Source organism: Schistocerca nitens, chromosome 2 (genome assembly GCF_023898315.1).
Source record: "Schistocerca nitens isolate TAMUIC-IGC-003100 chromosome 2, iqSchNite1.1, whole genome shotgun sequence".
Classification (NCBI taxonomy): domain Eukaryota; kingdom Metazoa; phylum Arthropoda; class Insecta; order Orthoptera; family Acrididae; genus Schistocerca; species Schistocerca nitens.
Window position 1 is genome coordinate 40385754 of NC_064615.1, and position 8298 is coordinate 40394051.

The window sequence follows — 8298 nt, forward strand, 5'->3', positions numbered from 1 at the left end:
GTCACCCACCCAACTACTAACCACACACAACGGTTCTTAACTCCAATGAACAGCCGAGAACCGCTGCACTCAGCGTGCTACGGCCGCTAGCCACAACGCCAGCAAACGTGCAGACATCTTGCTTCTTGTGCATATCACTTGGTATTTACCTGGCAGTGTCTCGCTGGAGGAAGCACTGTCTTTTACGAGAGAAAAATTAAATGGCACTTGCTGCGATCGAATACATGGCCTTTGTGTTCACACCACGACGCTCTAACCTACTCAGCTGACGACCTATGCAATGGGGCCACGTCAGCAGTCCAGTACCCGGTCCACCGGCTCATCCACCTTCGTTACTGCCCTGCCAGTCATTTAAACACGTATCTGTTTTCGTTGACTTTTGCTTTCTTGACGTTGGACCCAAAAAGCACAACACAAAGAAAACGTAAACGCCGTGAGAATAGCCAAGACTCAGCAAACGAAAGAATGTTCGGCTACCGGGAATCGAATCCGGGCCGCCTGGCTGAAAGCCATGTCTCCCAACAGCTTTCCATTCCTTCTGACCGCCGGGCAATCAGACTTGCAGGGCAAGCTCCGTAACCACTGCCGTCTCTAATAATATCTCTCGAACCTGTTTGCGCGTAATTGACTTGCTTTCCCGCACGAAGGAAATGGCCAGTTAAGGAATATTTAAAATTCATTGTCAGATGTGGGGTTCGAACCCACGCTCCCGTTCGGGAACCAGAGCTTAAATCTGGCGCCTTAGACCGCTCGGCCAATCTGACTTGTGAGCGCAAACGACCTGCTGCTGTCGTTCCTAGCAACATCTCCAGAGCCTTACTGCGAAATGTGCTTGTTTTTTCTTGTGTGAAGGAAATACGTTTTTTTAGAGTATTTTAGACGAGTTGTCAGATGTGAGGTTGCACCCCACCCTCACTTTCGGGAGCCAGAGCTTAAATATGGCGCCTGACACCGTTGTTTTCCGTCGCCTTCTGTCTTAAGTGGAACGAGCAGAACTCCAACTATCAATTTTTACATTGTCGCAGAGAAAACAACGAATGACAAGAAAAGGCCGTTCCCTAGCAACGGCTACGCTGTGCATTTCACCCTCAGGGGAAGCTAATGATATGCTCCAGGCGAGAATCAAACTAACCAACTTAACACTGTGATACGTACGCGCTTTCTACTTCTGTACTGGCACACATATGCTCAATCGTCTCTGGATCGTCAGTAAGTACGTCACATTACATATTTCTTTGATCACGCTGCTGTAAATTAAAGGGCAGTTTTTTCAATGGATGTCAGTTCTGCTTCTAGTTACGCTACATCGCCCTAGCAGCACCTACACACTGCGTTCAGATGTGCTCACCTCCGCCCTGGCGTAGAGCGCCTACAGCGTCATCGCCTTCGGCCTCTGGTGGCAGGAGGGTAGCCGACACATCGCGGCGTGAGTGAAACGCAGCGCAAGGCGGTGGTGGTGTAACGGTCAGCATGGTTGCTTCCCAAGCAGTTGATCCGGGTTCGACTCCCGGCCACCGCACGAAACGTAAATTTTTCTTCTAGGGATATTCCACGTAACGTAACGCGATCCTCGAACCTGAGAACTGTCGCGCTACGAATAGTTTTCCTTCGCCCCACGTCTCACTCCGTGTAGCCAGTGCGCTAGTCGCCGGATTTCGTTTCACAGCATCGTGTGTCTCCATGTGTCGACTTGTCTCGACTTTGCTCGGCTGACGCGAAAGCTGACGCTTGGAAACGGGCATATATGTAGAGGGCAGGCGCGAGAAACGACTGTGAGAGACCAAAAAACGACAAACACACGACAGAACCTTTCATTTTATTGTGGCCACAGATTCGCGCCTTAGTGTACCGAGAGGCAAGAGTGGCGTCAGCGTGCTGAACAGCATCATTAACGCTAAGCAGCAACGAAACCGAAGTAAAAAGGCAAAAGGAAAGAAGCCAAACGCAGGTCGAGCTCCCAGCTGGTCACCCACCCAACTACTAACCACACACAACGGTTCTTAACTCCAATGAACAGCCGAGAACCGCTGCACTCAGCGTGCTACGGCCGCTAGCCACAACGCCAGCAAACGTGCAGACATCTTGCTTCTTGTGCATATCACTTGGTATTTACCTGGCAGTGTCTCGCTGGAGGAAGCACTGTCTTTTACGAGAGAAAAATTAAATGGCACTTGCTGCGATCGAATACATGGCCTTTGTGTTCACACCACGACGCTCTAACCTACTCAGCTGACGACCTATGCAATGGGGCCACGTCAGCAGTCCAGTACCCGGTCCACCGGCTCATCCACCTTCGTTACTGCCCTGCCAGTCATTTAAACACGTATCTGTTTTCGTTGACTTTTGCTTTCTTGACGTTGGACCCAAAAAGCACAACACAAAGAAAACGTAAACGCCGTGAGAATAGCCAAGACTCAGCAAACGAAAGAATGTTCGGCTACCGGGAATCGAATCCGGGCCGCCTGGCTGAAAGCCATGTCTCCCAACAGCTTTCCATTCCTTCTGACCGCCGGGCAATCAGACTTGCAGGGCAAGCTCCGTAACCACTGCCGTCTCTAATAATATCTCTCGAACCTGTTTGCGCGTAATTGACTTGCTTTCCCGCACGAAGGAAATGGCCAGTTAAGGAATATTTAAAATTCATTGTCAGATGTGGGGTTCGAACCCACGCTCCCGTTCGGGAACCAGAGCTTAAATCTGGCGCCTTAGACCGCTCGGCCAATCTGACTTGTGAGCGCAAACGACCTGCTGCTGTCGTTCCTAGCAACATCTCCAGAGCCTTACTGCGAAATGTGCTTGTTTTTTCTTGTGTGAAGGAAATACGTTTTTTTAGAGTATTTTAGACGAGTTGTCAGATGTGAGGTTGCACCCCACCCTCACTTTCGGGAGCCAGAGCTTAAATATGGCGCCTGACACCGTTGTTTTCCGTCGCCTTCTGTCTTAAGTGGAACGAGCAGAACTCCAACTATCAATTTTTACATTGTCGCAGAGAAAACAACGAATGACAAGAAAAGGCCGTTCCCTAGCAACGGCTACGCTGTGCATTTCACCCTCAGGGGAAGCTAATGATATGCTCCAGGCGAGAATCAAACTAACCAACTTAACACTGTGATACGTACGCGCTTTCTACTTCTGTACTGGCACACATATGCTCAATCGTCTCTGGATCGTCAGTAAGTACGTCACATTACATATTTCTTTGATCACGCTGCTGTAAATTAAAGGGCAGTTTTTTCAATGGATGTCAGTTCTGCTTCTAGTTACGCTACATCGCCCTAGCAGCACCTACACACTGCGTTCAGATGTGCTCACCTCCGCCCTGGCGTAGAGCGCCTACAGCGTCATCGCCTTCGGCCTCTGGTGGCAGGAGGGTAGCCGACACATCGCGGCGTGAGTGAAACGCAGCGCAAGGCGGTGGTGGTGTAACGGTCAGCATGGTTGCTTCCCAAGCAGTTGATCCGGGTTCGACTCCCGGCCACCGCACGAAACGTAAATTTTTCTTCTAGGGATATTCCACGTAACGTAACGCGATCCTCGAACCTGAGAACTGTCGCGCTACGAATAGTTTTCCTTCGCCCCACGTCTCACTCCGTGTAGCCAGTGCGCTAGTCGCCGGATTTCGTTTCACAGCATCGTGTGTCTCCATGTGTCGACTTGTCTCGACTTTGCTCGGCTGACGCGAAAGCTGACGCTTGGAAACGGGCATATATGTAGAGGGCAGGCGCGAGAAACGACTGTGAGAGACCAAAAAACGACAAACACACGACAGAACCTTTCATTTTATTGTGGCCACAGATTCGCGCCTTAGTGTACCGAGAGGCAAGAGTGGCGTCAGCGTGCTGAACAGCATCATTAACGCTAAGCAGCAACGAAACCGAAGTAAAAAGGCAAAAGGAAAGAAGCCAAACGCAGGTCGAGCTCCCAGCTGGTCACCCACCCAACTACTAACCACACACAACGGTTCTTAACTCCAATGAACAGCCGAGAACCGCTGCACTCAGCGTGCTACGGCCGCTAGCCACAACGCCAGCAAACGTGCAGACATCTTGCTTCTTGTGCATATCACTTGGTATTTACCTGGCAGTGTCTCGCTGGGGGAAGCACTGTCTTTTACGAGAGAAAAATTAAATGGCACTTGCTGCGATCGAATACATGGCCTTTGTGTTCACACCACGACGCTCTAACCTACTCAGCTGACGACCTATGCAATGGGGCCACGTCAGCAGTCCAGTACCCGGTCCACCGGCTCATCCACCTTCGTTACTGCCCTGCCAGTCATTTAAACACGTATCTGTTTTCGTTGACTTTTGCTTTCTTGACGTTGGACCCAAAAAGCACAACACAAAGAAAACGTAAACGCCGTGAGAATAGCCAAGACTCAGCAAACGAAAGAATGTTCGGCTACCGGGAATCGAATCCGGGCCGCCTGGCTGAAAGCCATGTCTCCCAACAGCTTTCCATTCCTTCTGACCGCCGGGCAATCAGACTTGCAGGGCAAGCTCCGTAACCACTGCCGTCTCTAATAATATCTCTCGAACCTGTTTGCGCGTAATTGACTTGCTTTCCCGCACGAAGGAAATGGCCAGTTAAGGAATATTTAAAATTCATTGTCAGATGTGGGGTTCGAACCCACGCTCCCGTTCGGGAACCAGAGCTTAAATCTGGCGCCTTAGACCGCTCGGCCAATCTGACTTGTGAGCGCAAACGACCTGCTGCTGTCGTTCCTAGCAACATCTCCAGAGCCTTACTGCGAAATGTGCTTGTTTTTTCTTGTGTGAAGGAAATACGTTTTTTTAGAGTATTTTAGACGAGTTGTCAGATGTGAGGTTGCACCCCACCCTCACTTTCGGGAGCCAGAGCTTAAATATGGCGCCTGACACCGTTGTTTTCCGTCGCCTTCTGTCTTAAGTGGAACGAGCAGAACTCCAACTATCAATTTTTACATTGTCGCAGAGAAAACAACGAATGACAAGAAAAGGCCGTTCCCTAGCAACGGCTACGCTGTGCATTTCACCCTCAGGGGAAGCTAATGATATGCTCCAGGCGAGAATCAAACTAACCAACTTAACACTGTGATACGTACGCGCTTTCTACTTCTGTACTGGCACACATATGCTCAATCGTCTCTGGATCGTCAGTAAGTACGTCACATTACATATTTCTTTGATCACGCTGCTGTAAATTAAAGGGCAGTTTTTTCAATGGATGTCAGTTCTGCTTCTAGTTACGCTACATCGCCCTAGCAGCACCTACACACTGCGTTCAGATGTGCTCACCTCCGCCCTGGCGTAGAGCGCCTACAGCGTCATCGCCTTCGGCCTCTGGTGGCAGGAGGGTAGCCGACACATCGCGGCGTGAGTGAAACGCAGCGCAAGGCGGTGGTGGTGTAACGGTCAGCATGGTTGCTTCCCAAGCAGTTGATCCGGGTTCGACTCCCGGCCACCGCACGAAACGTAAATTTTTCTTCTAGGGATATTCCACGTAACGTAACGCGATCCTCGAACCTGAGAACTGTCGCGCTACGAATAGTTTTCCTTCGCCCCACGTCTCACTCCGTGTAGCCAGTGCGCTAGTCGCCGGATTTCGTTTCACAGCATCGTGTGTCTCCATGTGTCGACTTGTCTCGACTTTGCTCGGCTGACGCGAAAGCTGACGCTTGGAAACGGGCATATATGTAGAGGGCAGGCGCGAGAAACGACTGTGAGAGACCAAAAAACGACAAACACACGACAGAACCTTTCATTTTATTGTGGCCACAGATTCGCGCCTTAGTGTACCGAGAGGCAAGAGTGGCGTCAGCGTGCTGAACAGCATCATTAACGCTAAGCAGCAACGAAACCGAAGTAAAAAGGCAAAAGGAAAGAAGCCAAACGCAGGTCGAGCTCCCAGCTGGTCACCCACCCAACTACTAACCACACACAACGGTTCTTAACTCCAATGAACAGCCGAGAACCGCTGCACTCAGCGTGCTACGGCCGCTAGCCACAACGCCAGCAAACGTGCAGACATCTTGCTTCTTGTGCATATCACTTGGTATTTACCTGGCAGTGTCTCGCTGGAGGAAGCACTGTCTTTTACGAGAGAAAAATTAAATGGCACTTGCTGCGATCGAATACATGGCCTTTGTGTTCACACCACGACGCTCTAACCTACTCAGCTGACGACCTATGCAATGGGGCCACGTCAGCAGTCCAGTACCCGGTCCACCGGCTCATCCACCTTCGTTACTGCCCTGCCAGTCATTTAAACACGTATCTGTTTTCGTTGACTTTTGCTTTCTTGACGTTGGACCCAAAAAGCACAACACAAAGAAAACGTAAACGCCGTGAGAATAGCCAAGACTCAGCAAACGAAAGAATGTTCGGCTACCGGGAATCGAATCCGGGCCGCCTGGCTGAAAGCCATGTCTCCCAACAGCTTTCCATTCCTTCTGACCGCCGGGCAATCAGACTTGCAGGGCAAGCTCCGTAACCACTGCCGTCTCTAATAATATCTCTCGAACCTGTTTGCGCGTAATTGACTTGCTTTCCCGCACGAAGGAAATGGCCAGTTAAGGAATATTTAAAATTCATTGTCAGATGTGGGGTTCGAACCCACGCTCCCGTTCGGGAACCAGAGCTTAAATCTGGCGCCTTAGACCGCTCGGCCAATCTGACTTGTGAGCGCAAACGACCTGCTGCTGTCGTTCCTAGCAACATCTCCAGAGCCTTACTGCGAAATGTGCTTGTTTTTTCTTGTGTGAAGGAAATACGTTTTTTTAGAGTATTTTAGACGAGTTGTCAGATGTGAGGTTGCACCCCACCCTCACTTTCGGGAGCCAGAGCTTAAATATGGCGCCTGACACCGTTGTTTTCCGTCGCCTTCTGTCTTAAGTGGAACGAGCAGAACTCCAACTATCAATTTTTACATTGTCGCAGAGAAAACAACGAATGACAAGAAAAGGCCGTTCCCTAGCAACGGCTACGCTGTGCATTTCACCCTCAGGGGAAGCTAATGATATGCTCCAGGCGAGAATCAAACTAACCAACTTAACACTGTGATACGTACGCGCTTTCTACTTCTGTACTGGCACACATATGCTCAATCGTCTCTGGATCGTCAGTAAGTACGTCACATTACATATTTCTTTGATCACGCTGCTGTAAATTAAAGGGCAGTTTTTTCAATGGATGTCAGTTCTGCTTCTAGTTACGCTACATCGCCCTAGCAGCACCTACACACTGCGTTCAGATGTGCTCACCTCCGCCCTGGCGTAGAGCGCCTACAGCGTCATCGCCTTCGGCCTCTGGTGGCAGGAGGGTAGCCGACACATCGCGGCGTGAGTGAAACGCAGCGCAAGGCGGTGGTGGTGTAACGGTCAGCATGGTTGCTTCCCAAGCAGTTGATCCGGGTTCGACTCCCGGCCACCGCACGAAACGTAAATTTTTCTTCTAGGGATATTCCACGTAACGTAACGCGATCCTCGAACCTGAGAACTGTCGCGCTACGAATAGTTTTCCTTCGCCCCACGTCTCACTCCGTGTAGCCAGTGCGCTAGTCGCCGGATTTCGTTTCACAGCATCGTGTGTCTCCATGTGTCGACTTGTCTCGACTTTGCTCGGCTGACGCGAAAGCTGACGCTTGGAAACGGGCATATATGTAGAGGGCAGGCGCGAGAAACGACTGTGAGAGACCAAAAAACGACAAACACACGACAGAACCTTTCATTTTATTGTGGCCACAGATTCGCGCCTTAGTGTACCGAGAGGCAAGAGTGGCGTCAGCGTGCTGAACAGCATCATTAACGCTAAGCAGCAACGAAACCGAAGTAAAAAGGCAAAAGGAAAGAAGCCAAACGCAGGTCGAGCTCCCAGCTGGTCACCCACCCAACTACTAACCACACACAACGGTTCTTAACTCCAATGAACAGCCGAGAACCGCTGCACTCAGCGTGCTACGGCCGCTAGCCACAACGCCAGCAAACGTGCAGACATCTTGCTTCTTGTGCATATCACTTGGTATTTACCTGGCAGTGTCTCGCTGGAGGAAGCACTGTCTTTTACGAGAGAAAAATTAAATGGCACTTGCTGCGATCGAATACATGGCCTTTGTGTTCACACCACGACGCTCTAACCTACTCAGCTGACGACCTATGCAATGGGGCCACGTCAGCAGTCCAGTACCCGGTCCACCGGCTCATCCACCTTCGTTACTGCCCTGCCAGTCATTTAAACACGTATCTGTTTTCGTTGACTTTTGCTTTCTTGACGTTGGACCCAAAAAGCACAACACAAAGAAAACGTAAACGCCGTGAGAATA

The 8298-nt window shown here is 50.4% G+C and overlaps 8 non-coding genes across 8 annotated transcripts; 4 read left to right on the forward strand and 4 right to left on the reverse strand.

Moving 5' to 3' along the window:
* Positions 1 to 680: 680 nt before the first annotated feature.
* On the reverse strand, positions 681 to 764 carry Trnal-uaa (transfer RNA leucine (anticodon UAA)). The gene has a single exon. It is a non-coding gene; the product is annotated as a tRNA-Leu (tRNA).
* Positions 765 to 1447: 683 nt separating this feature from the next.
* Trnag-ccc (transfer RNA glycine (anticodon CCC)) lies at positions 1448 to 1519 on the forward strand. The gene has a single exon. It is a non-coding gene; the product is annotated as a tRNA-Gly (tRNA).
* A 1125-nt stretch (positions 1520 to 2644) lies between these two features.
* On the reverse strand, positions 2645 to 2728 carry Trnal-uaa (transfer RNA leucine (anticodon UAA)). The gene has a single exon. It is a non-coding gene; the product is annotated as a tRNA-Leu (tRNA).
* Positions 2729 to 3411: 683 nt separating this feature from the next.
* Trnag-ccc (transfer RNA glycine (anticodon CCC)) lies at positions 3412 to 3483 on the forward strand. The gene has a single exon. It is a non-coding gene; the product is annotated as a tRNA-Gly (tRNA).
* A 1125-nt stretch (positions 3484 to 4608) lies between these two features.
* Positions 4609 to 4692, reverse strand: Trnal-uaa (transfer RNA leucine (anticodon UAA)). Its single transcript has one exon. It is a non-coding gene; the product is annotated as a tRNA-Leu (tRNA).
* A 683-nt stretch (positions 4693 to 5375) lies between these two features.
* Positions 5376 to 5447, forward strand: Trnag-ccc (transfer RNA glycine (anticodon CCC)). The gene has a single exon. It is a non-coding gene; the product is annotated as a tRNA-Gly (tRNA).
* Positions 5448 to 6572: 1125 nt separating this feature from the next.
* Positions 6573 to 6656, reverse strand: Trnal-uaa (transfer RNA leucine (anticodon UAA)). Its single transcript has one exon. It is a non-coding gene; the product is annotated as a tRNA-Leu (tRNA).
* Positions 6657 to 7339: 683 nt separating this feature from the next.
* On the forward strand, positions 7340 to 7411 carry Trnag-ccc (transfer RNA glycine (anticodon CCC)). Its single transcript has one exon. It is a non-coding gene; the product is annotated as a tRNA-Gly (tRNA).
* Positions 7412 to 8298: the final 887 nt, after the last annotated feature.